The 26,934-nt window shown below is 49.6% G+C and overlaps 1 protein-coding gene and 1 pseudogene across 9 annotated transcripts in view; one reads left to right on the forward strand and one right to left on the reverse strand.

The window, feature by feature from the left end:
• LOC148024478 (uncharacterized) lies at positions 1–26,762 on the reverse strand (annotated as a pseudogene).
• The window catches only part of RUS5 (root UVB sensitive protein (Protein of unknown function, DUF647)), a 218,744-nt gene that overhangs the window by 156,435 nt on the left and 35,375 nt on the right, over positions 1–26,934 (forward strand). The window lies entirely within an intron of this gene.

Consider the following 26,934-nt stretch of genomic DNA (forward strand, 5'->3'; position numbering starts at 1 on the left):
TCATTGCCAATTGATATACTCATCATCTTGATCATTCTCAAGAGTACAGTCCTTCTCCTCCTCCTCCCTGTGACATAGACCAAGGGAACTCGAGCTAGAAACATCACTAGTGCTTACCCCCCTCAGTGACGATGAAGCTACAATGTCCTGTTTCTCTTGTATCTGTTGCAATTGAAGCAATCCATCATCATCCTTCTTCTTATTGAGCATGTCCAATGTAATCTCCATCTTTTCATAGTATTTTTTCTTAATTTTCTTGATAAGACAAAGATTTGTATGAATGTATTCAAGCTATTCTATACGTTTTGGAAGCAACTTATTCATAGTTGTCAGGTATGAATAGTATGGTACGGTACGGTACGATAAAATACGGTACTAAATGGTACCTTAAGATTTTATAAGGTATGGTACGATATTAGTACGAAAAAAAAAAAAAACTTCATTATTTTGAACTATAGATAATAGAAGAGACGTTAAGAGTCTAAATAGCAATGCTATTGGAGTATATAAGATGAATACTTGAGGGTAACACGCCAAAACCTCTATGGCATATGCCGCATGCGCAACATGCGCTACAACTTACAAGTACATACATAGGAGTGAATACATCATACACGAATGATCATACAAATAAGAGGCATGTATGCTTGAGAGAGAGGTTGAGAGAGAGAGAGAGAGAGAGAGAGAGAGAGAGAGAGAGAGAGAGGGGAGAGAGAGAGAGAGAGAGAGAGGGACTGACGAGGAGAGAAGAGAGAGAGAGAGATGATCGCGGGGAGGTCGCGTCGCCTGTCGCGTCGCCTGTCGCGCCGCCATAGCCTGCCGGGTTCACGTCGTCGCCTGTAGTCGCCGCCTCGCCTTCGTCCGCGTCGTCGTCCGTTGCCCACCGCCCGCAGGCCTGTCCCTGACGATCCGTCGCCCGCCCCTGACGATCCGTCGGCCGCAGCTCCCTGGCGCCCAGTCGCGTGTCTCTCACGTCCCGTCGGACGTGACTAAGTCCCCCGCCCCGCTGCTGGCTGGCCCTTCGTCAGCGGTCCCCGCCCTGCTGTCGCCCGCCTGAGTGGCGGGCTCTGCACCAGCACCTTGCTCGTCTGCCCTCTGCGTTTAGGGCTTCTGCTGGCGAGGCCTCTGCCCTGCGCCCTCGATCATCCCGCCATCCTCAGTTCTGCCGCCCTATTCACAGTAGCCTACCCTTGACGCCAGGCGCCCAGCGCCTGTGAAAACCCTAAACCTGACCTTCGTCAGTTAGGCAGCGTCCGGGATCGCGTGCCATCTGCTCTGTACTCAGCAAGAGACAGCGAGAGAGAGAGTGCCGGTCAGGCCTTCTGTGAGATCAGTTCGTCATACACGATGGCTGGTTTGGATCTGGATTTCCTAGATCAAACGGTGGCAGCACTTGGCCCGGACTCGGATGCTGAGGAACCCGAGGATATGGTTCCGTGTACTGAAGAATTGCCCCCGGGTCCTGACATCCAGCCTGCGGGCAAACGTACCAAGCACACCCCGGAAGAGATAGGCGTTTCTCCGAATCGTTCCTATGCGCAGGTCGCTTCGGATCCGGTGGACTCTCAGGAGGTGGACTGGGAGCATCTGTTGGAATTTGCCAACACTCTGCTTGGTGAATATGTTCAACATAACCAGGAAGCCTTCTCTGCCTCTGCTCCAGACGATGTTCTGGAAGCTACCGTCGAGCCAAAAACTGTCCTACGCTCCTTTTCGGTATTTTATGATCGCGCGGTGATACTCTTCTTCACTGGTCGCATCCCGCTGCTTTCCCGTATTCGCCAATGGCTGCAGAGTCTGCTACAAGGGGAATGTGTTGAAGAGATTTTTGTTGGATCCCGGGGTTTCTTTGAGGTCCTTTTGAAAACAGAGATGCACCGTGCTGCGCTTCTGTCTAAACTGCCTTTGTTTTTTGATCGTCGGCTGGTACATGTGGTTCCATGGCGCCCGATGGCAGACTTCCAGCGCCTCTTGCAATGTGAATGCCCTGTGTGGGTAGAAGTGGAAAATTGTCCGGCTGTTTATTGGCCGCTATTAAAGGACGCTATGGCCGATGTGGGCACGGTTCTGGTCCCTCCCAGTCTCAGGGCGGTGAATCGCAACCGCTTGTGCATGTTATGGGATACCGCACGGAAACGGCCTGCATGGTTACGCCTCAATTGCTCTGGAATGCATCCGTTACACTTTCGTTTGAAATGGGGCAATTTTGCTGGCCATTGTTTTTCCTGTGGACAGTTGGGGCACTTTATGGCTGAATGCCCCGAGCAACAACACGTTTCGGATGCAGCTCATGTTGCTCCGCCCATGGAAGATATGGTGTGCGATGCCCAGTCGCTGGATCCTACCCACCCGCCCCAAGTTCTGGCCAAAGGTAAACAACAGGTTTCGGGACAGGATTCCCGTGCTACTGATTGGGTTGAAGTCCGTGCCAAAAAAGGCAACAGGATTGGTGCAGGCATGGACAGTACTGGGCCTACTACTTCACACGATTCCATGCGAACATATATGCGCAGGAAGGAAATGATGTCGTCCGAGCGTTCTGCTCCTGCTATGGTTTCTTCAGTTCCCCGTCATCAGCCCGCCAGAAAAATGTATTCGGATCGTCTCAAGGGTCTACCTGCACAGCTGGCTTTTGATACCAGAGGCAACGTCGTTACTCCGTGGGACCGTCGTTACCCACGTTCCAACCCCAAGCAAGCGGATATGCCGTCAACTTCCAAATCTGGCCCTCAGAACTCTTTTGCGGTGTTGGCAGATTTCTTGGACGAGGGAGTCCTCGACATTCTCGCCGACAAAGTCAAATCGAGGCAAGCTGTGCCTCGTACCTAAGTGTGTTTTGTATACACATGAAAATAGCCACGTGGAACGTGCGAGGAATTTGTTCTCGTCACAAGCAACATGCCATGTGGACTGCATTGTATGAGAATCAGTGGGATGTCCTGTGTGCTGTTGAGCACAAGAGTCACAGTGATGCCGGTAAAGTGGTGGATTGCCATGGCTTTCGTTTGTTCTATGCAGGAACACAAGCCAGGCATTATTCGGGTGTGCTCATGATTGTCCATGCCAAATATCAGCCTGTTCTTATTAAAAATGATATTCATGGCCGCTTTTTGGTGATTGAAATTTTATTCGAAGGGGAAATCCTATGGTTACTTGGCCTCTATGCTCCGAATGATTTGCTATCTCGCCGGGAGCTTTGGCAGACTTTGCAGACCTCCTTGTCACTTGGCAGACGCGGCTTCTTCATGGGGGATTTCAATATGTGTGTGGATTCTTCCCAGTCTACATCGGAGCACTCGGTCATGGATGCACCGGAAAGTCGTATGTGGCACGACTTGGCTCTTGCTGTTCTTAAGCAAGATCTTTGGTCCTGGCTACACCCGTCTTCTCCAGGCTTTACTTTCCATTCGGCCCAGTATGCCACAACATGGTCGCGGTTGGACCGCATATATATCATGCATAATGATGATTTTCTGCCTGAGATGCTCGAAATAAAAGTGTTGCCGCAATATGTCTTGTCGGATCATTTCCCTCTGCAGTTCGAGTTGCTTGCACAACCCATTGCCCCCTTCAAGCAATTTTTGGAGAGACTCCCTTTGCGTTTCAACTCCTCTTACTTAAAGCATACAATTTTTCAGGGCTATATGCAGCAATTGCTTGACAGATTCTCCTTGGACTTTTCCTCTCAGGGCACTGCGTCATTTGACCGATTGCTCTCTAATGTGCAGCGGGTTGCTCGGCAATATGGGATCTATCATGCCTCTCTTTGTCGGCGCCGTAGACAGGCAGCAGAGGACCTGCTGCTTTTGGTTCGCTCCTTGCTGATGGATACTCCGGATGATGCATTTTTGCTTACACTGGCCCTGCGGGTGGCCGATCTTCTGAAAGAATTCCAATTAAAATCATATCAGCAGGCCAAATTGCAACATCTAACAGAGACTTTGCAAGATGGTGCATGTCAGACCCATAAGTTCTTTCGAGCTCTCCATGCCTCTCCTGCGCGAGAGAATTTGACCAGACTCGAGGATGCACAAGGCCACCTTATCCTGGATCCACAGACTATTGTGCATATGTGCAGCAATTATTTTCGTGACCTTCTCAGTTCCGCTTCTCTTCCTTCAGCCCAAATCACTCAGGCCCGTTTGGTCTTCTATGACCTGGTCCGCAATCAGCTACCGCAGGACATGCAAGCTACTCTGGAGTCAGATATTGGGGAAGCAGAGGTTATGGATGTCTTGTTACACTTGCCCAAAGATAAAAGTCCCGGTTGGGATGGTCTCACCAATGAGTTCTTTGAAGCTTTTGCTACCCAACTGGCAAAACCTTTGCGGGCCCTGTTTCAGCAGGTGTGGGAAACAGGGATCATGCCTCCCTCATGGAAACAAGGACTTATTAAACTGCTTCCAAAAGTTCCCTCGCCATCTAAGTTGACACACTGGCGCCCCATTTCTTTGATGGGTTCCATGTACAAAATCTTTTCCAAAGTAATGGCGAATCGGCTCCATAAGCATCTCCTTGCCCTTGTACACCCTCTTCAGTACGGTTTCATCAAGGGCCGAAATATCTTACACAATGTTTTGAATGCCCAATTGGCCATTGATTATGCCCGGCACTCTAATCAGGAGGTGGTGTTGATTCAACTGGACCTGGAAAAGGCTTTTGACTATTTGGACTGGTCGTTTGTTGCTGACCTTATGTCCGCTATGGGCTTTGGTGCTCGGATGTCTCGTTTGATCTACACCATTAGTGCTGCGGCGTCTTCGCGAGTCATGCTGAATGGAGGTGTTACTGAGCAATTTGTCCTTGCCCGTTCTGTCAGACAGGGGTGTCCTTTGAGCCCTTTATTCTTTGCCCTTGCGACACATCCAGTTCTTTCCATGTTATCACATATGGCCGCCTCTTCCCAGTTGGCCGGACTGTCGCTTCCTACAGGACACCATTTCATTAGCCAATCCCTGGCGGATGATACTTTTATGATTTTGCGTGCGGACAAGGATAACCTTCGAAAAGCATTGGATGTTTGGGGTCTCTTTGGCCAGGCGTCAGGCCTTCGTATCAATCCGCTCAAATCAGCCATTCTAAGCTGCACGGAGTCGGATTTGCAGTCCTTGGACTGGCAGGGTCTGGTTGTTCCTCGAGGTTCCATTGTCAGGCATCTTGGATACCCATTGGGTGTTGATATTCCCCCAAAGCAGCTTCTGCAGTGGATTTCTCAGAAGATGGTGGCCAAGTTTATGTACTGGAAGTCTCAGGCCTGGCCTTTTCATGTTCGCCTCAAAGTAGCGCAGATAATTATGTTGCCAATGATTACATATTTCTTGCCATTGTTGCCCTGGACTCCTACGACTCTGAATGCTCTTACTCAGTCTATTCGCTTCATGCTCTGGAAGAAGGACTCATTGCATGCAGGCATTTCCTGGATCTCGTGGTCACATGCGTGCACCCCCAAAAGCATGGGTGGCGGAGCTATTTTAGATGCCCAAACTCACATGCAGGCACTCCGTTGGTCCCTTTTCCGCGCCATGTGCTCGGATGATCATCATCCATGGGTCGCTATTGCCCGTTCTTTCCTCAAGGGTCATGGGCTTCGGCATGGCAATACCCGACTCCGATGTTCTTGGTGGCACGTTCTTAACGCGGACTCACGGTTTTCCAGTTCTTCTTCATCGCTGCTTACTCATTTGGTGTGTTCCTGGAAACACGTCCTTCGAAAGGCTCAGTGGCACCCAACGGAGGATCGTCTGGCTACTAACTCTTTTCAATTGGAATTACTGGCGGTCTCACGTCTACTTTCGTGGGAAGGTAAACACGAGCTTAGACCGCAATTCAACCGGATGGCACGTTTGGGCTTGTCTTCAGTTGCGGATGCCACCCTTGCCAGGCGCAATGTGCTTATCTCGTTTCGTACTGCTAGGAGGATTTTCCGGATCCCTCGTGGATATAGGCCTTTATGGGAACAGCTCGTGACGGTGCTCCAGAGCAGACAACCCTTTCCTACTCTTGCTTTGGATCATCCCTGGCAAGATTGGGACCTACAAGGCCGGCTGCCTTTGAGCAAAGCCTCTGCTAATCAAGTATATCATCTCCTGATTAAAGATAATCAATGGCTAGTTACTAAAGCGAATGCTTTATGGGGATTGCGTAAATCCCGCTCGTGGTGGAGGGTCACTGTGATGGAGGGCTGGGTCAACAAGACACCCTTTAAATACAAAGTCTTTCTTTGGCGAGTGATAATTGGGGGTCTTCCGCTTGCTTCGGCTCTTTCCAAGCGCCGAATCTCCAATGGCACCTGTTTCTTTTGCACCACTGCTATGGAATCCGCCCGCCACCGATTTATTTCCTGCCCCGTCGCTAAGAAAGTCTGGTTACTTTTGTCGGCCGTTTGGCGAGGGGTGGTTGGCATCACACTGCGCCCCTTTGATTGGGTTTTGGGCCGGCCCAAATACCCTACTCCCGCACAGCCACATATGAAGCTCATGTATCACTTTCTTCGCTACTGGGGCTGTTGGCATAACTGGACGATTCGGAATGCTTTTCTGTTTGACTCCGCCCATAATGTTCAGCGGCACATTGTGAGGCTTAAGGGCCTCTTGTACTGGCAGTTAGATCTTCTCCATCGTTCTGATTTGCTCTCTACAGAGGATTTTCGTCCTTGGCATATGGCAATTTCCGCCGCATCCTTGCCATGAAATTGTAACTTGTAGTACTTAGCACCTTTTCACATGATGACTTGTATTGTCGTCATGTATCTTGTAATCCAGTAATCTTGTATTTTTTTTTTCGTAATTAATACAATTACCCTTTACGAAAAAAAGAGAGAGAGAGGGACTGAATAAGTGATGGATTGTCATGGATTCCGTCTGTTTTATGTAGGGACCCATGCTACGCACTATTCGGGCGTGCTGATGATTGTCCATGAGAAATATCAGCCTGTCCTTGTTAAAAATGATGTGCAGGGCCGCTTTCGGGTGATCGAAGTCTTATTTGAAGGAGAGATTTTATGGCTATTGGGCCTCTATGCTCCGAATGATCCCGCATCCCGACGGGATCTTTGGTCCACTTTGCAGGGCTCCATGTCACTCGGCCGAAGGGGGTTTTTGATGGGAGATTTCAATATGTGTGTTGACTCTTCTTAGTCCACTTCAGGGCATTCGGTAATGGATACGCCGGAAAGCCGGGTGTGGAGTTCCTTTGCTTTGCACGTACTCAAGCAAGATCTTTGGTCGTGGCTTCACCCTTCTTTTTCAGGATTTACTTTTCATTCCGCACAATATGCAACTACCTGGTCGCGACTGGACAGAATGTATATCATGCAGGGGGATGATTTTCTTCCCGAGATGCTGGAAATGAAGGTCTTGCGGCAATATGTGTTGTCGGACCATTTCCCCCTCCAGCTTGAGATGCGGGCACACTCTATTGCACCCTTTGTGCAACTGCTGGATAGGCTCTTGTTACGTTTCAACTCCTCTTATTTGAAGCATTCAATTTTCCAGGGCTATATGCAGCAGCTGATTGAGAGGTTCTTATTGGACTTCGCCTCTGAGGGCTTGCCTTCATTTGCACGGCTGCTCTCTAATGTGCAGCGGGTTGCTCGCCAGTATGGGATCCATCATGCCTCGCTTTGCCGCCGACGTCGACATGCAGCAGAAGACTTACTGGCTTTGGTCCGTTCCTTGCTTCTAGATTCCCCTGATGATGATTTTCTGCTGTCTCTGGAGAGGCGGTTGGCCCATCTTATTCAAGTGTTTCAGTTGAAATCTTATCAACAAGCCAAGCTGCACAACTTGACGGACACATTGCAAGATAGCGCCTGTCAGTCTCATAAGTTCTTTCGCGCCTTGCATGCGTCTCCGGCTCGCGAAAATATGACCAGACTCCAGGATTCGGAAGGTCGCATGGTCACGGATCTGCAGACCATTGTCACTATGTGCAGAAACTATTTTATGGAACTTCTTGGTTCCTCTTCCTCGCCTTCTAGCCAGGTTACGCATGCCCGCTCGGTCTTCTATCATCTGGTCCGCCAGCAGGTTCCAGTTGATATGCAAGCCACTTTGGAGACGGATATTTGCGAGGAAGAGGTTATGGACGTCTTGTTGCACCTGCCGAAGGATAAAAGTCCTGGCTGGGATGGTCTCACGAATGAATTCTTTCAGACCTCGGCCATGCAGTTGGTGAAGCCATTGGTGGCCATGTTTCAGCAGGTGTGGGAAACCGGGGTCATGCCCTCCTCATGGAAAGAAGGCCTTATCAAACTAATTCCAAAGGTCCCTTCGTCGTCAAAGTTGCAACACTGGAGACCAATCTCTTTGATGGGCTCCATGTATAAAATCTACTCCAAAGTGCTGGCGAATCGGCTTCACAAGCACCTTCCAGCTATTGTGCATCCTCTCCAATATGGTTTCATTAAGGGCCGCAACATTCTGCATAATATCTTAAATGTGCAAATGGCTATTGACTATGCGCGGCACTCCGGTCAGGAAGTGGTATTGATCCAATTGGACTTGGAAAAGGCGTTTGATTATGTGGACTGGTCTTTCATTGCAGACCTCATGTCGGCTATGGGCTTTGGTACCCGAATGTCCCGATTGATCTACACCATTAGTGCTGAGGCTTCCTCCAGAGTTATGCTTAATGGTGGAGTTACAGAGCCATTTGTCCTTGCACGCTCGGTCAGACAGGGTTGTCCTTTGAGCCCTCTCTTCTTTGCCCTGGCGACTCACCCGGTCCTTTCAATGTTATCCTCCATGGCAGCCTCTGCTCAGCTGGCCGGACTGTCTCTTCCGTTGGGTCAGCACTTCGTTAGCCAATCTTTGGCTGATGACACCTTTATGATTTTGCAGGCGGACAGGGACAACATTCGAAGGGCATTAGATGTTTGGTCGCTCTTTGGTCAGGCCTCTGGGCTTCGCATCAATGCCCTTAAGTCAGCCATTCTCAGTTGTACGGAGCCTGATTTACAGTCCTTAGGCTGGCAAGGCCAGGTGGTTTCCCGTGGCTCCATCGTCGGGCATCTTGGATACCCATTGGGGGTGGATGTACGGCCAAAAGACCTGCTGGAGTGGATTTCACAAAAACTGGCGGCGAAGTTTATGTATTGGAAGTCGCAAGCGTGGCCATTCCATGTCCGCCTCAAAGTGGCCCAGACAATCATGCTTCCAATGCTAACGTATTTCCTGCCTTTGTTGCCATGGACGTCTACTACTTTGAAGGCCCTCACTCATCCCATCCGTTTCATGCTGTGGAAGAAGGATTCACTGCAGGCCGGCATTTCCTGGATTTCATGGTCACACGCATGTACCCCTAAGCGCATGGGTGGAAGAGCTATTTTGGATGCACACACTCATATGTTAGCTCTCCGTTGGTCCCTTTTTCGTGCCATGAGTGTGGACCATCACCCATGGACCATCATAGCCCGTTATTTTCTTGAGGAGAGCGGGCTCCGCCATGGCAACACACGGCTTCGGGCCTCCTGGTGGCATGTGCTTAATGCTGACTCTCGTGTTTCCAGTCCCTCTTCCTCTTTGTTACTGCACTTGGTCGGCTCTTGGAAAGTGGTGCTCCAAAAGGCCCGTTGGCACCCAGTAGGGGACCGCTTGCAGACTAACTCCTTTCAGCTGGAATTATTGGCAGTATCGAGACTCCTTTCATGGGAAGATAAACATCAACTCAGACCAAGATTTAATCGCATGGCCCGTTTAGGTGTGACGTCGGTTGCAGATGCTACCCTTGCCACTCGCAATGTCCTCGTATCGTTTCAGACTGCTCGGCGACTCTTCAAGATCCGGCGTGGATACTGTGATTTATGGGAGCAGCTTTCGTCGGAGCTTCAGGGTCGGCAACCCTTTCCTGCCTTGACTGTGGATCGCCCTTGGCAGGACTGGGACCTTGCAGGCCGCCTGAGTCTGGAAAAGGCCTCTACTAATCAGGTGTATCATCTTCTTGTTCAAGATCACCAATGGTTGGGAGAGAAAGCTAATACTGTTTGGGGACTGCGGAAATCGCTGTCATGGTGGCAGAAAACGCTGATGGAGGGCTGGCTAAATAAGACACCTTTCAAATGCAAGGTTTTTCTTTAGCGGGTGATGATTGGTGGTCTTCCTCTGGCCTCGGCCCTTGCCAAGCGTCGCATCTCGAATGGCAATTGTTTCTTCTGTACCACACCAGCGGAATCGGCCCGACATCGTTTTCTCTCTTGCGCGCTCGCCAAGAATATCTGGTCATTCTTGTCGCACATTTGGCGCACGGTGGTGGGGTCCTCGCTAACTCCTGTCGACTGGGTTTTTGTGCGCCCGAAGTATCCTGCACCGCCACAGTTGCATGAGAAGATCTTATTTCACTTTTTCAGATATTGGGGATGCTGGCACATTTGGACCACGCGCAATGCTTTTCTCTTTGATTCGGCCTCTAATGTACCGCGACATATTGCCAGGCTTAAAGGGCTTTTGCATTGGCAGCTAGATATCATCCGACACTCCGACTTGCTCCCTCGGGAGGATTTGCATCCGTGGCATATGGCAATTGTCTCTGGCTCGTTGCCATGATTGGTGTAACCTTTTCAGTGCATTATTACGGGGCTTCCCCACACGTTGGCCTAGGGCCCTCGTGTATCTTGTAATCAGAAAACAGAGAGAGAGAGAGAAAGAGAAAACCTCTTCACATGATGGCTTTGTGTCATCATGTATCTTGTAATCCAGTAATCTTGAATTTTTTTCGTAATTAATACAATTACCTTTTACGAAAAAAAAAGAGAGAGAGGGACTGAAATTTCTTTGGCGGGTGATGATTGGTGGTCTTCCTCTGGCCTCAGCCCTTGCCAAGCGTCGCATCTCGAATGGCAATTGTTTCTTCTGTACCACACCGGCGGAATCGGCCTGACATCGTTTTCTCTCTTGCCCGCTCGCCAAGAATATCTAGTCACTCTTGTCGCACATTTGGCGCGCGGTGGTGGGGTCCTCGCTAACTCCTTTCGACTGGGTTTTTGTGCGCCCGAAGTATCCTGCACCGCCACAGTTGCATGAGAAGATCTTATTTCACTTTTTCAGATATTGGGGATGCTGGCACATTTGGACCACGCGCAATGCTTTTCTCTTTGATTCGGCCTCTAATGTACCGCGACATATTGCCAGGCTTAAAGGGCTTTTGCATTGGCAGCTAGATATCATCCGACACTCCGACTTGCTCCCTCGGGAGGATTTGCATCCGTGGCATATGGCAATTGTCTCTGGCTCGTTGCCATGATTGGTGTAACCTTTTCAGTGCATTATTACGGGGCTTCCCCACACGTTGGCCTAGGGCCCTCGTGTATCTTGTAATCAGAAAACAGAGAGAGAGAGAGAAAGAGAAAACCTCTTCACATGATGGCTTTGTGTCATCATGTATCTTGTAATCCAGTAATCTTGAATTTTTTTCGTAATTAATACAATTACCTTTTACGAAAAAAAAAAAAAGAGAGAGAGGGACTGAAATTTCTTTGGCGGGTGATGATTGGTGGTCTTCCTCTGGCCTCAGCCCTTGCCAAGCGTCGCATCTCGAATGGCAATTGTTTCTTCTGTACCACACCGGCGGAATCGGCCTGACATCGTTTTCTCTCTTGCCCGCTCGCCAAGAATATCTAGTCACTCTTGTCGCACATTTGGCGCGCGGTGGTGGGGTCCTCGCTAACTCCTTTCGACTGGGTTTTTGTGCGCCCGAAGTATCCCACACCGCCACAGTTGCATGTGAAGATCTTATTTCACTTTTTCAGATATTGGGGATGCTGGCACATTTGGACCACGCACAATGCTTTTCTCTTTGATTCGGCCTCTAATGTACCGCAACATATTGCCAGGCTTAAAGGGCTCTTGCATTGGCAGCTAGATCTCATCCGACACTCCGACTTGCTCCCTCGGGAGGATTTGCATCCGTGGCATATGGCAATTGCCTCTGGGTCGTTGCCATGATTGGTGTAACCTTTTTAGTGCATTACTACGGGGCTTCCCCACACGTTGGCCTAGGGCCCTCGTGTATCTTGTAATCAGGAAAAAGAGAGAGAGAAAGAAAGAGAAAACCTCTTCACATGATGGCTTTGTGTCATCGTGTATCTTGTAATCAAGTAATCTTGTATTTTTTTTCGTAATTAATACAATTACCTTTTACGAAAAAAAAAAAGAGAGGGACTGAAACCCTACCGTCGACCCGTCTTCTCCGCGCCCGTCTGGTCTGTCGCCTGACATGCCCGCGCCAATCACCGCCGTCGCCTATCTACGCCACGTCAGTCACCGTCGTCTGTGCTCGTTCGCACCTGTCTGCGCCTGCGCGTGCCCGTCAGAGAGAGAGAGCGAGAGGATCTGACGCACCTCTCCTGACCCGCAGACGTGCTCCTCTACCTCACGCGCTGCCTGCGTTCTCCCCTCAGACCAGCCTGGGGTCTGTTCTACCCTGCGGCTTGACTCTTGCCCTTGCCTATCTCCGAAGAGCTGATCGACCTACAGTGCGCACCGCAGAGAGAGAGAGAGAGAGAGAGAGAGAGAGCTCGCCCTCTGCCTGGACGTTCCGTCGCCCCCTGCCTGCTGCCCGCCCTGATCTGCCTGTTTTTCCACCAAGGGGCAGCAGCCAGTCACACCCAGGTTGCCACACAGAGCACGCGACAGCGTGAGCCAGCAAAGGGAACGAACCCTTCTCTGCCTGCGGACGTGCCTTCTCTGCACAGCGGCCGTCTGTTTTTGCGCACGCGCTTCCCAAGCTTCTTCGTCAGTCTAGTGCCGGGTCTGTTTTGCCTGAGAAAGGGGGAGAGCGGCCTGTGCATTCCTGCCTCCCGTGAGATCTTCGTTCGGCCTCTGACCGGTATACGCAGTGATACACCATGGCTGGCCTGGACCTGGATTTTATAGACCAAACGGTGGCAGCGATTGGTCCGAACTCTGATACCGAGGAACCCGACGATATGGTTCCGTGCAATGAAGAGATGCCCACTGCTCCTGATTTTCAGCCTGCAGGCAAACGCACCAAGCACACTTCGGAAGAGTCAATGGATCATCAGGATCTTTCCTATGCTTAGGTTGCTTCGGATTCTGCAGACTCTCAGGATGTTCGCTGGGAGCATTTGCTAGAGTTTGCCAACACTCTACTTGGCGATTATGTTCAACATAATCAGGAAGTCTTTTCTGACTCTGCACCGGACGATGTTTTGGAAGCCACTGTTGACCCCAAATCTGTCTTGCGCTCCTTTTCAGTATTCTATGATCGCGCGGTGATACTCTTCTTCACTGGTAGAATCCCCCAACTTTTCCGTATTCGCCAGTGGCTGCACAGTCTGCTATAAGGGGAATGTGTTGAAGAGATTTTTGTAGGGCCCTGAGGTTTTTTTGAGGTGCTGTTAAAATCTGAGACGCACCGTGTTGCTCTTCTGTCTAAACTGCCTCTGTTTTTTTATCGCCGTTTGGTTCATGTTGTACCATGGTGCCCAATGGCAGATTTTCAGCGCCTGCTGCAACGGAAGTGCCCTGTATGGGTTGAAGTGGAAAATTGCCCGGTTATTTATTGGCCACTGTTGAAGGACATCATGGCTGCTATGGGTACTGTTCTGGTCCCTCCAAGTTTAAGGGCAGTGAATCATAACCGCTTGTGTATGTTATGGGACACTACCAGGAAAAGGCCTGCGTGGTTACGTCTCAATTGCTCTGGCATGCATCCTTTACACTTTCGTTTGAAATGGGGCAAATTTGCAGGACATTGCTTTTCTTGTGGAAAATTAGGGCATTTCATGGCCGAATGCCGAGAACAGCAACACACTTCAGATGCTGGGCATGTTGCGCTGCCCATGGAAGATATGGTATGTGATGGCCCATCGCAGGATGCTATTCACCCACCTAAAGCTCTAGATAAAGGTAAACAACAGGTTTCGGGTTTAGATTCCCGTGGCACAGACTGGGTTGAAGTACGCGCAAAAAAAGGTACCAGGGTGGTTGCTGGCATGGAGAATTCTGTGCCTTCTGTGTCACAAGATTCAATGCATACTTATATGCGTAGGAAATAAATGTGGTCGTCGGAGCACTCTCCTCCTGCGATGGCTTCCTCTGCCTCCCATCCTCAGCCCACTCAGAGAGTGTATTCGGATCGTCCAAAGGGTCCACTAGCTAAGTTGGCTTTTGATACCAGATGTAACGTCATTACCTCGTGGGATCGTCCTTATCCCCGCTCCATTTCCAAGCCAGCAGATATGCCGTCTACCTCCAAATCTGGTCCGCAGAACTCTTTTGCCGTGTTGGCTGATTTCTTGGATGAGGGAGTCCTAGACATTCTCGCAGAAAAGGTCAAATCGAGGCAAGCTGTGCCTCGTACCTGATTTTCTTTTACAAAAAACACATGAAAATAGTCACGTGGAATGTGCGAGGAATCTGTTCTCGCCATAAGCAACATGCCATGTGGACTGTATTGCATGAGAATCAGTGGGATGTCTTATGTACTGTTGAACACAAGAGTCACGGTGAAGCCGGAAAAGTTGTGGATTGCCATGGCTTTCGTCTATTCTATGCAGGGACACATGCCATGCGTTATTCTGGTGTGCTCATGATTGTACACGAAAAATATCAGCCTATTCTTATTAAAAATGATGTGCACGGCCGCTTTGTGGTGATTGAAATTTTATTCGATGGAGAGATCTTATGGTTACTTGGCCTCTATGCTCCGAAGGATCCTTTATCGTGCCGGGAGCTTTGGCATACTTTGCAGACTTCTTTGTCACTTGGCAGACGGGGCCTCTTCATGGGGGATTTCAATATGTGTGTTGATTCTTCGCAGTCCACATCGGAGCATTCGGTAATGGACGCACCGGAAAGCTGCAGGTGGCATGAGTTGGCTCTTGCTGTTCTTAAGCAATATCTCTGGTCCTGGCTGCACCCGTCTTCTACAGGGTTTACTTTCCATTCCGCTTAGTATGCAACAACATGGTCGCGGCTGGACCGCATATACATCATGCGGAATGATGATTTCCTCCCTGAGATGCTTGAAATGAAAGTGTTGCAGCAATATGCATTGTCGGACCATTTTCCTCTGCAGCTTGAGATGCTCGCACAACCCATTGCACCTTTTAAGCGATTTCTGGAGAGGCTCCCTTTGCGTTTTAACTCGTCTTATTTGAAGCATGCAATCTTTCAGGGTTATATGCAGCAATGGATTGATAGATTCTTACTGGACTTCTCCTCTCAAGGCACTGCTTTGTTTGAACGATTGCTCTCTAATGTGGAGTGGGTTGCTCGGCAGTATGGAATCCATCATGCCTCTCTTTGTTGACAGCGTCGGCAAGCAGCGGAGGACTCGCTGGCTTCGTTTTTTTCTTTGCTGGTGGACACTCCAGATGATGCCTTTCTACTAGCACTAGCAATGCGTGTGGCTCATCTTATTCAAGAGTTTCAGTTGAAATCATATCAGCAGGCCAAATTGCAGAATCTGACGGAGACTTTGCAAGATAATGCATGTCAGACTCATAAGTTCTTTCGAGCCCTCTATGCCTCTCCTGCTAGAGAGAATACGACTAGACTCCTGGATGCAGAAGGGCACCTGGTCGTTGATCCGCAGACTATTGTGCATATGTGTAGGAATTATTTCATTGACCTTCTTGGTTCCACTTCTCCACCTTCAGCCCTAACTACTCAGGCCCGTTCAGTTTTTTATGACCTGGTCCGCAATCAGATTCTGCAGGACATGCAAGCCACTATGGAGTCAGATATTTGTGAGGCGGAGGTTATGGATGTTTTGTTACACTTAGCCAAGGATAAAAGTCCTGACTGGGATGGTCTCACCAATGAGTTCTTTGAGGTTTTCGCTACCCAATTGGCGAAACCATTGACGGCTTTGTTTCAGCAGGTGTGGGAAACGGGGATTATGCCTTCCTCATGGAAAGAAGGACTTATTAAACTGCTTCCAAAGGTTCTTTCGCCGTCTATGTTGAAACATTGGCGCCCAATTTCTTTAATGGGTTCTATGTACAAAATCTTTTCCAAAGTAATGGCGAATCGGCTCCACAAGCATCTCCCTGCCATTGTGCATCCTCTTCAATATGGTTTCATTAAGGGCTGAAACATTCTGCACAATGTATGATTGATTATGCAAGGCATTCTAATCAAGAGGTCGTACTGATTCAATTGGACCTGGAAAAGGCTTTCGACTATCTGGACTGGTCTTTTGTTGCAGAGCTTATGTCTGCTATGGGCTTTGGTGATCGGATGTCTCGACTGATCTACATCATTAGTGCAGCGGCGTCTTTGCGAATCATGTTGAATGGACGCGTTACCGAGCCATTTGCCCTTGCCCGCTCTGTCAGACAGGGGTGCTCATTGAGCCCTCTCTTCTTTGCCCTTGCGACTCATCCAGTTCTTTCGATGTTATCTCATATGGTAGCTTCCACTCAGTTGGCTGGATTGTCACTTCCTTCTGGACAACATTTCATTAGTCAATCCTTGGCTGATGACAGCTTTATGATTCTGTAGGCAGATAAGGATAACCTTCGCAAAGCATTGGATGTTTGGGCTCTCTTTGGTCAGGCTTCCGGCCTTCGCATCAATGCGTTGAAATCAGCCATTCTCAGCTGCACAGAGTCGGATTTGTAGTCATTGAACTAGCAGGGTATCGTTGTGCCTCGTGGCTCCATTGTCAGGCAACTTGACTACCCCTTGGGTGTTGATGTTCCCCCAAAGCAGCTTCTACAGTCGACTTCTCAGAAATTGATGGCTAAGTTCCTGTATTGGAAGCCTCAGGCTTGGCCATTCCATGTTCGCCTCAAAGTAGCCCAGACAATTATGTTGCCGATGCTCACATATTTCTTGCCCTTGCTGCCCTAGACTACTACTACTCTGAATGCTCTGACTCAGTTTATTCGTTTTATGTTATGGAAGAAAGATTCCTTGCATGCAGGCATTTCCTGGATTACTTGGTCGCATGCGTGCACCCCCAAACGCATGGGTGGAGGAGCTATTTTGGATGCCCAAACTCACATGCTGGCCCTTCGTTGGTCTCTTTTCCGTGCCATGTGCTCAGATCATCATCCGTGGGTCGTTATAGCCCATTATTTCCTTGAGGAGCATGGGCTTTGGCATGGCAATACCCAAATCCAGAGTTCTTGGTGGCATGTTCTTAATGCCGATTCCCGATTCTCTAGTTCCTCTTCATCACTGCTTGCCCATTTGGTATGTTCTTGGAAACTGGTCCTTCGGAAGGCTTAGTGGCATCCGGCAGAGGATCGCTTAGCTGCAAATTCTTTTCAACTGGAATTGCTGGCAGTCTCACGGTTACTTTCATGGGAAGGTAAACAAGAGCTTCGACCACAATTCAACCGTATGACACGTTTGGACTTAACTTCAATCGCGGATGCTACCCTTGCCAGTCGCAATGTGTTAATATCATTTCGTACAGCCAAGAGGATTTTTAGGATCCCTCATGGATACAGGCATTTATGGGAACAGCTTTTGATGGTGCTCCAGAGCAGACAACCCTTTCCTGCCCTTGCTTCGGATCTTCCTTGGCAGGATGGGGACTTTGAAGGCCGGCTGAGTTTAGACAAAGCTTCCACTAACCAGTTCTATCATCTTCTGATTAAAGATTATCACTGGCTGGTTACTAAAGCTAATACTCTATGGGGATTGCGTAAATCCCGGTCATGGTGGAGGGCAACTGTGATGGAAGGGTGGTTGAACAAGACACCCTTCAAATATAAGGTCTTTCTTTGGAGGGTGATGATTGGGGGTCTTCCGCTTGCTTCGGCTCTTTCCAAGCGACGAATATCCAATGGTAACTGTTTCTTTTGCACCATCAGTGTCGAATCTTCCCGTCACCGATTTATTTCTTGCCCTATCGCTAAGAAAATATGGTCGTTCTGGTCAGCCGTTTGGAGAGCGGTGATTGGTTTCTCGCTAAGGCCCTTTGATTGGGTCTTTGTGCAGCCCAAATACCCAACACCGGCACAGCCACATATGAAGCTCGTGTTTCACTTTCTTCGATATTAGGGCTGTTGGCATAACTAGACCATTCGGAATGCTTTTCTTTTTGATTCCGCCTGTAATGTTCAGCGGCATATTGCTAGGCTTAAGGGTCTCTTGTATTGGCAGATAGATCTTCTTCAGCATTCTGACTTACTTTCCCGGGAGGACTTGCGTCCCTGGCATATGGCAATTTCCTCTACATCTTTGCCATGACTTTGTAATTCTTAGAACTAGAACCTTTTCACATGATGGCTTAGTGCCATCATGTATCTTGTAATCAAGTAAACTTGTACTTTTTTCATAATTAATACAATTACCTTTTACGAAAAAAAAGAGAGAGATGAAATGACATGACATGAGATGCTTTATTAACATCTACAAGAGGCCAAAATGACATGTGAGACCAACAGTTACCAAACAAACCACCAAAGGTTTTGGTAAAAGATTTATGAATTTTGTTATGGTTTTGTTTGGCATTGCTAAGGCTAAAGTAGCTACTGATAACATATTGTGAAAAATGATGGGACATCAATTAGAAACATTTGGAACTACTTGAATACCTTATGTATGGCCTTTGGCTCTAGGATAAATCATAACAAAACATGTATGAGGAGTCTAATCAAGCTTCCACCCCCTTTCTTGATTGATCGATCAAGGTTACAAAATCACCACCACCACAACAACAACAGTCAACAACCCAAACCACCACCAACAAAAAAACTTGTTTTTTGTACGAATTCGTACCATATGGTACGGTACGAACCATATAGTACGAACCAGTTCGTACTACGTACGAGTGCAACTATGAACTTATTTCTTCTCTTTGTTTTAATAAGTGAAAATGTGCTCCAATTTCTTCACAACAAGAGGCACAAGACCCTTGTGAAAGTATCCTTGTAGTCAATTGTTAGAATTTGGGTACACGTGGGTCAAATGTCTCCCACCATTTATTACCCTAATGCATTCCTTCCTCATCTCTTGCAAGTGGCCAAGAAAATGCACATGATTCCGACTTGTACATGTCAAGCTCATCACATAGTATACCCTGGATATCCTTTTATCACCCTGATGCATTCCTTTCTCATCTCTTGCAAGTGGCCAAGAAAATGCACATGATTCCGACTTGTACATGTCAAGCTCATCGCATAGTACACCCTGGATATCCACATCACACTTTGTATACCTTTCTATCATTGTCATCCATCCTTCGTGTACCTCCCTATCACTATCAAAATTCTTGGCTCTCCGAATAGGATGCAAAACAAAGGCTGTAGCATGTGAAGGTGAATGCATCATATCCCATTTGTCCACACAAAGCCCTTTGATCTCTTGCACCCTAAAATCAATCACTCCTTCCAAGGAATCCATTTTCTCTATCATTTGGTCAATCATCTCATACAAAAGCCCCATAGTGGCCCCTTCTCTATCAGCAAGAGGAAGGATTTTAAGAATGGGGCCACAAATCTTTACAATCATTTTACTGTCATTCCAAAAACTTACTCCCAAAACAATCTCAGCTATATGAAGCTTTCTTTCTTGCCCAAACATCACTAACAACCATATGACGCAAGCTATTGCAGCATCTCTCATCATACGAGTTAACTAACATGATAAACATGTAAGCAAAGCGTGTAGTCAATGGCTTCAATAATTCTTTCTAGCTGAATTGGCAATACAATGCAAATATTGTATGCTTATGCGTAATAAATATGATAACTTTATTTGTTTTCGCAAGCACATGGGCAATCCAAGCAAAGCTTCCCAACATCTTCTAAAAGAAGATCCAAGCAATGGCATGTACATCTGGTAAAAAAGATGTTAGGCCACTCCTACTCAATCAAATCACCATTCCTCACACAATTAGCTACATTATTCATACATATCTACACCGCATAAACTGGCCCAATATCAAGGATCACATCTTTCGAGATGCCAAAGATGAACTCCCCAAAATTGTACTCTTTAGTCGTATCAACGACTTTTAAAAAAACTGAACCATAAATGGATATAGCTATAACATTTATGACAAGCTTGTGCCTTGCATCTAACCATCCATCGCAAACAATGCTACATCCATATCTCTTCCACTTCTTCCTAGTATCAAGCAACTCAAAAAACCGAGCTCCCTGCTCGTCGCTTTACGAACGTTGCCTCCGCGTCATGCCTCCGCTCCCATCGCACCCATCCAGCGCCACCATTGCGGCCGCCCAGAGCTCCCTCCCGCCTTCCATAGCATTCGCCCCCTCCTCCCGCCGCCCAACCGTCCCTCTCCCTCTGCCCTGTCGCACTGTGCTACTTTACAGCAGGCCACTGCGCCCACCCCTTTCCCGCCAGCCCCCATCAACTCCCCCCTCTTCCGGTAGCGCCTCCTCTGCTCCCCCCCCCCCCGGTCAAATCCTTCTCCTCTCATTCCCCCCCCCCACCTTGCGCGTGGTGCTTCCACATCCATTGCCACGCGGCCCTCGTCCGGCAGCCCCCACTTAAGTATTCCGCTGGGTTCCGGCCATCGGTGGTGACTACCTCACCACCAGGAAAGGACCATCCACCGCGCTCCCCCCCCTCTTCGGCAACATAGTGGCATGATTGGTAGGTCCTCAACAGGGTTGCGCAATGGAAACCCCTAGTCAGACACCAGTACATTCTGCGAGTGCCCTCGAGTCAAGCACCTTGCGCATTGTCCTCTCTGAGGAACAACTCTTGGCCGTCCGTGCCACAAAGCTAGAGCTTAAAGAAACATCGATTTTCGGCTAGGTAATAGGACACTCTCCATCCAAGGCCCAACTTCAGGATTGGCTTTAGTCCACGTTGGGCATTGGCACAACGTAGATCGTGGAGGCAATCCTCATGGGCCAAGGGATCTTCATGGTTCGTCTCACCTCTACGGACGCAGCTCGTGAGTTAGCGGAGAGCTTGCCCTATGCTTCCACGAAGGGGGTCATTAACATGGTTCCTTGGTACAATAGCTTCACAGTGGAGACATTTGAGCTTCACAACAGATTTCTCAGAAACCCAGTCACTTTACTTCTCCGCGGGCTGGTGGTAGAGTACCACTAGTTAGTGGAGGACTTTGAATGGCTCTTCGGCACAGTTCCTCTTGCCTTCTTCGCGGATGCAATGATAGCTGCAGGAGTCCCCAGGGTACGAGTGGCCATGCAAGACACAAAGAGTATACCAAAGTTCCTAGAGATTGAGGCAGGATGTTACTCCTTTAGGCAGCAGGTCATTGTGACCGGGCAACCAGGGCAGTGCCTGTGCTGCTACGACTTTGGGCATCAGGCAATAGACTGTATGCACTTCGGAGCCAAGGTGGCTCTGCCGACAGGCTCGCAAGTGGACGCTGACGGCTTCACACGAGTCCAGAGATGTCAGAGAGGTAGATGGCAAGGGGGGCAGCAGCTGGCAGCTTCTCAGATGCAGCCTCGGCACAGCAAGGAGCAGGAGGGCGAGCGACGCCCGCTTGGCAGAGCACTCCGCAGCCCCCCCCCCCCCCCCCCCCCCCCCCCTACCTGCCCCACCCAGTAACACTGCAGCCCCCCCACATCCACCACACGCGCCACAGACTACCTCACTCGAGATCCCACCCCTCCCCACCACCTCCGATACTCCCCCCACTGACCCGGGCCCACAGCCGCTCCCCTTCCAAGGCCACCAGCTCCCCCCATACCCACCACGTATCTCCAACCATCCCACCATCCCTTGATCTTCTTTCCCCCCACCACCCCCCCTGCCAAGCACTCCTCCTGATCTGCCTACTGTTCAGGTGATCCCCTCCCCTCAATCCACCCCCCCTCCTCCCATATGAGGTGATGAGCCACACACACCTACATCTTCCTCGTACCAACAATTTTCCCCTCCCACACAGCCACTAGCTTATCTGCCCCAGCCGCCTGTCACACTTTCTTGAGACAGGCAGAGTTGTTGCCACAGGAGTTCTTCTGTAGTGGCCCATGGTCCTAACTAAGAGTTGTGGAGCGCGGAGAGTTTCCACTACCTCTAGAGGTGGGGATCTTCGTGGTGCGTAAGTCTAGGAGGGGCAAGGTCCATTTACTAGCACCACTGAATGGACCAAACTACGCTTTTTTCCTTCAGTCCTCTCACTCAGGGGTTTGGACGATGACACAAATAGAGGAGGAGTTGAAGAGTGAGGTAGAGAACCATATCTCCCAGTGGTAGACGGGAGAAGGACTAGCACTGTTTGCATAGCAGTGGCCTAATTGTATGATGGACATAAGTTGGTGGGCTAGTGCCGAGGTCTCACACTTGAGCATTATCTTTCGAGCCCCTCCACAGTGGAGTGCTCCGAGGGATGTGATCGAGTGGCCCCCAGCATAGGCGGCCCATTTCTACCAGTGTACAGAGTCACGACTCTCAGCATGGCTGATAGATGCATTGATAATACCACCTGGAGCATCGATAACCCCTATGGTCCGGCCAAGGGCCACCATGGGGGAATGGAGTTCGCCATCCAGGCCTGCGGCAAAGCGTACCTGCATGCCCCATAGTTTTCCCTCCTCATCAGCAGCCTCCACACCAAATAGATGCCTGTTTGGTTAGTTGTAGGTTTCCTCATGAGCTTACACCTTGCATCCTGAAATGTGAATAGTCTCCACTAGAGTGGGGCAGGTGGTTCTAGGAAGTTGATCATTCCGCAGGAGTTTGAGTCTGCCCTTGCCGGACAAATCGACATCTTACTACTACAAGAGCACAAGCTCACTCTCACCCAAGCCCACCAGGTAGGAAAGGTACTCCCGGGCAGCTCGCACACTTACTGTGAGCACACCATAGGTGCCTACGGCAAGAGTGGAGGCGTATGCACCTCTATTGGCCGGAGTCTCACCGCCTATGTATGACACCACGGGACGATAGTGGCAAGGAGGGTTCTATGGATCAGATCCCACCCTCCACGCACAGGAGTTGCGCACGCGAGCAGCCATTGCTGGTCTAGAGGAGAGGCGGTCAGATTTCTCTTTCCGCACCTCCACGCACAGGAGGTGCGCACGTGAGCAGCCATTGCTGGTCTAGAGGAGAGGCGCTCAGATTTCTCTTTCCGCACCTCAGTAGCTTTTTGGGCGCGGAAGGGGGACACAATGTGCAGGGAGTTTTTCGAGGTGCATCAGCCTCGCACCTCGGGAGAGCAAATACACAGCCTCAGAGATCAATATGAGAGGAATCATTTTGGCCCAGACGAGGTGATGGAGATTACCACCAACTACTACAGACGCCTTTTCCAGTAAGAGATAGTGTCAACTAGAGGACAACAATGTAGGCAGTAGGTCTGGTGCACCAGTCTCGCACCTCAGGAGAGCAAATACACAGCCTGAGAGATCAATATGAGAGGAATCGTTTTGGCCCAGATGAGGTGATGGAGATTGCTACCAACTACTACAGACGCCTTTTCCAGCAAGAGACAGCGACAACGATGTAGGCAGCAGGTCTGGGACCACATCCCGTCCCTCGTCACAGAGGCTATGGGATACTCCCTCCTAGCCCCCTTCACAGAGAAGGAACTAGAGGAGGCTTTCCATACACAGGACAGGCAGAAATGCTCGGGTGAGGATGGCCTCTCTAAGGCCTTTTTCACTATCTACTAGGAAGTGATGAAGGACCCCCTTCTGATAGCCTTCTTGGAGATTTTTACTTCAGGACAGATGCTAGGGAGCTTTTCGGTAGGCCTTATTAGTCTTCTCCCCAAAGAGGGAGACCAGTTGGAGCTTTCCTAGTGGAGACCGATCACCTTATTGTCAGTGGGCTATAAGGCACTGGCAAAGATGATTGGAAGGCGACTACGTCCCGGGCTTCCAGATATCATCCATGACACACAGACAGGCTTTGTCCGGGATAGGAGCATCCTCGACAATGTATTCACCTTTTTTGAGGCGACAGAGTGGGCTCAGCATAGTGGATAGAAACTGGCCGTACTACTCTTGGATTTCAAGCAAGCTTATGACAGGATGGACTTGGAGTTCCTAGAGGGCACTATGGTGAGGTTGGGTTTTCCCCAGTCTTGGATTCGCGGGGTCTCCGCACTTTACAAATCGGCCACCAGCAGGGTCCTCATAGGTGGTAGGTGAGGGGAGGAGTTCTGACTGGAGAGATCGGTCCGGCAGGGCTGCCTTCTGGCCACTTACCTATTCCTACTCTTTGCAGAGGTGATGGCTCACTTCCTCAGGTCATGTGTAACTGGATTACGGGGACTCCAACTTCCAGTGAGAGAGGAGACTAAGTTGTTAGACTCAGAGTATACAGATGATACGGCACTCTACATAGAGGATGATGAGGTGATGCTGGAGGAGAGATTATGGCTAGCTCTTGAGGTGTTATGTTTTGTAGCGGGAGTGAAAATCAACTAGCAAAAGTCGGTTGGTTTTCTCACAGACCTGGACTTCAACACGAAGTGGGGCGTCCACCTAGGATTTAGATGGGTGAGTAGAGGGCAGACCGTTCCGTACCTAGGGTTCAAGGTGGGACTCAACATCACTCCAGCCCACGCAGTTTCTTCCAGTCCTCGATACTATCCGGAGGAAGCTAACCTATTGGAGCACGGCTCACCTCTCACTAGCCAGCCGAGCCTGGTGGCTAACTAGGTCCTCCTAGTGACAGCCTGGTACATCGCCTCGTGTTGGTGCTTCTCCTCATCTTGCGTAGGCAGCTTCGCCGCCTAGTGCAGAACTTTCTTTGATCCGGGTCAGATAGCTCCAGGGATTCCAGGGCTAAGGTGGTGTGGGCTACCATCATACGGCATTGGTCAGAGGGAGGGCTTGGGATCATAGACCCAGAATATCAAAGTATGGCCCTCTTGGGCAAGTTGGTTGTCTGCTTCACACACCGGGAGGACAATCCTAGAAGGTCCTATTGCAGGAGGGTCTCCAGGATTGTAGACTTAGGCTTGGCGGTGAGTGGAGGCAGTCGCTGAGATGGATCTTCACGTCAGCCTAGATCACCCCCCCAGATCACCTTTCCTATGCAGCTTGCTCCACGTGTGGTAGGGCCTCCGTAAGGCCCTAATCCAAAGCCCCCTAAGCTTCCAGGAGGAGATAGACCATCAGTCGGTGATCTAGAAGCCCCAAGTCAAGGATCGGAAAGGGGCAGAGATTGGCGAGCATCCCCCACATACAGTGGGCTAGTTGGGAGGCTGGCCCGACTCGTACTATCAGAACATGGCGTGGTGTACAAGATGGCAGACGAGGTGCTGTAGCGAGTATCAGGCTGCCAGATAGGAGCGCAGTTAAGGAGAAGGAAGATAGACGCAGCAATACCTCAGGAGTGGCTTTGCGCCCTCGATACGAGAGCCAATAGAGCCCGGGGAGGTATGGGCCCCTAGCTTTTCACCAACAGGCATCCCCCTACAGGTGGCAAGTAGATTGGGCGGCACTCCACCTGTGACCCTCTTCACCGTACAGGAGGGGGGGTGTCTGGCCCTTGACAGAGGGCAGCAAGATGAGGGGATAGTTGTCCTTTCATGGAGGAAGATCCGGGTGATTGGCCTTCAGAGGAAGACATGGCGGCTGGACCCTTTTTTCTTCTGGCATGAGCTCAGGGAGTGGCGCCTTTGGCTCTAGGAAGACAAGCCACTTGATGAGATGGAGTGGGACCCGGGAGAGTGGCTATGGCCGGCCACACCGCGGTCGCTAAGAAGCCACCAAGGTTCCTGGAGTACAGTGCCAGGATTGGCAGACATGTATTGATGCAAGAGGATATGGTTTTGGCGCCGTCACACAGCAGGCACCGGGCGGAGCACGACATCACGGAGCCTTTCCAATGGACCTTCTGGCGCCGCCTATGGGATAGTTGGAGGCCAAGGAGGGTGTCATATTTCTTATGGCTAGTGGCACATGGAGGCTTGGCGGAGGGAAGTTATCTTGCCCAGATGCAGGAGGGAGGTTGTATGCGCTGCACACAGCAGCCTCTGGAAACACCAAAGCACTGCCTTTGGTCATGTGAGGCGGTGCAGCTCGTGTGGAGAGGTGCATGCCACATCCTTCACCGTATAGCACCCTGCCTTGGATGTATCTCATGGGGAGCTTTTTGGTGGCAGGCAGTCAACGACGGCTACCACCTTCTGTACGAGGCCAGGATGTAGGACACAATATTCATTCTCGAGGCAGGGTCGTGCATAGTGGTCGGTTTGGAGGCTCTACCCATCCGCCAGGTACTGGACCCCACAGTAGACCGCTCTGAGGTATGGGAGATCATAGGGAGTCTTACTAGTTGGCATATCTGGAAGGCGTGGTGTCAGGAGGCTTTTGGTGGAGAGAGACTTGCAGCATAGGCGACCTTAGCAGAGCTCTGGACCTCCATCATCCACTCCCTCTGTGGCCAATGGGACTAGGTGCAAGGCGGTCCAGGGCACTCAGGCCACCACTGAACTCTTCAAGGAGGTAAAAGCAAAATATTTTAACAATTTTTTAAATTTCAGATTTCAATTCTAGGGAAGGGGCTTTTGCCCGAGTAGGCACAATCAGTCTCAATACGTGTCTCAACATGATTATTGCAAAATTTTCTTTGCAAAATATTTTAACAAATTTTTTAATTTCAGATTTCAATTCTAGGAAAGGGGCTTTTGAGTTCTCTGTAGACATTGGTGTATGTAGTACAGGTTCAGTTTGAAATAGACTATTTTTTATCATTTTGGGGCAAGAAATTTTCGGGCTTTTGCTTCCACAGTGTTGTTGAGCATTTATTGCGCCTTCGACTACATGCATTTCAGACAATTTTGACAGAATGTGCTTCAATTCGCTAATTACAACAAATTACTTCTTGTAATTTCTAGAAATTTTGAGATTTCCAACTTGGTCCAACTTGGGACATTGCCCTTTTGCTCTGTGATCAGCATTGTTTATCATGGCAAATCAAGGAGGTGATGTATTTACCTATGTATCTAAGGAGGACAGGTTGGATGGTAATAGCTATTCACTCTGGTCCTTCATGAGAAAGAATGTGTTGATTGCGAAGAATCTTTGGGAATATGTCAGCGGTGAAA

The sequence above is a fragment of the Lygodium microphyllum genome, chromosome 15, assembly GCF_053477565.2.
Source record: "Lygodium microphyllum isolate KBCC chromosome 15, Lygodium_microphyllum_v1.1.10, whole genome shotgun sequence".
Taxonomy (NCBI): domain Eukaryota; kingdom Viridiplantae; phylum Streptophyta; class Polypodiopsida; order Schizaeales; family Lygodiaceae; genus Lygodium; species Lygodium microphyllum.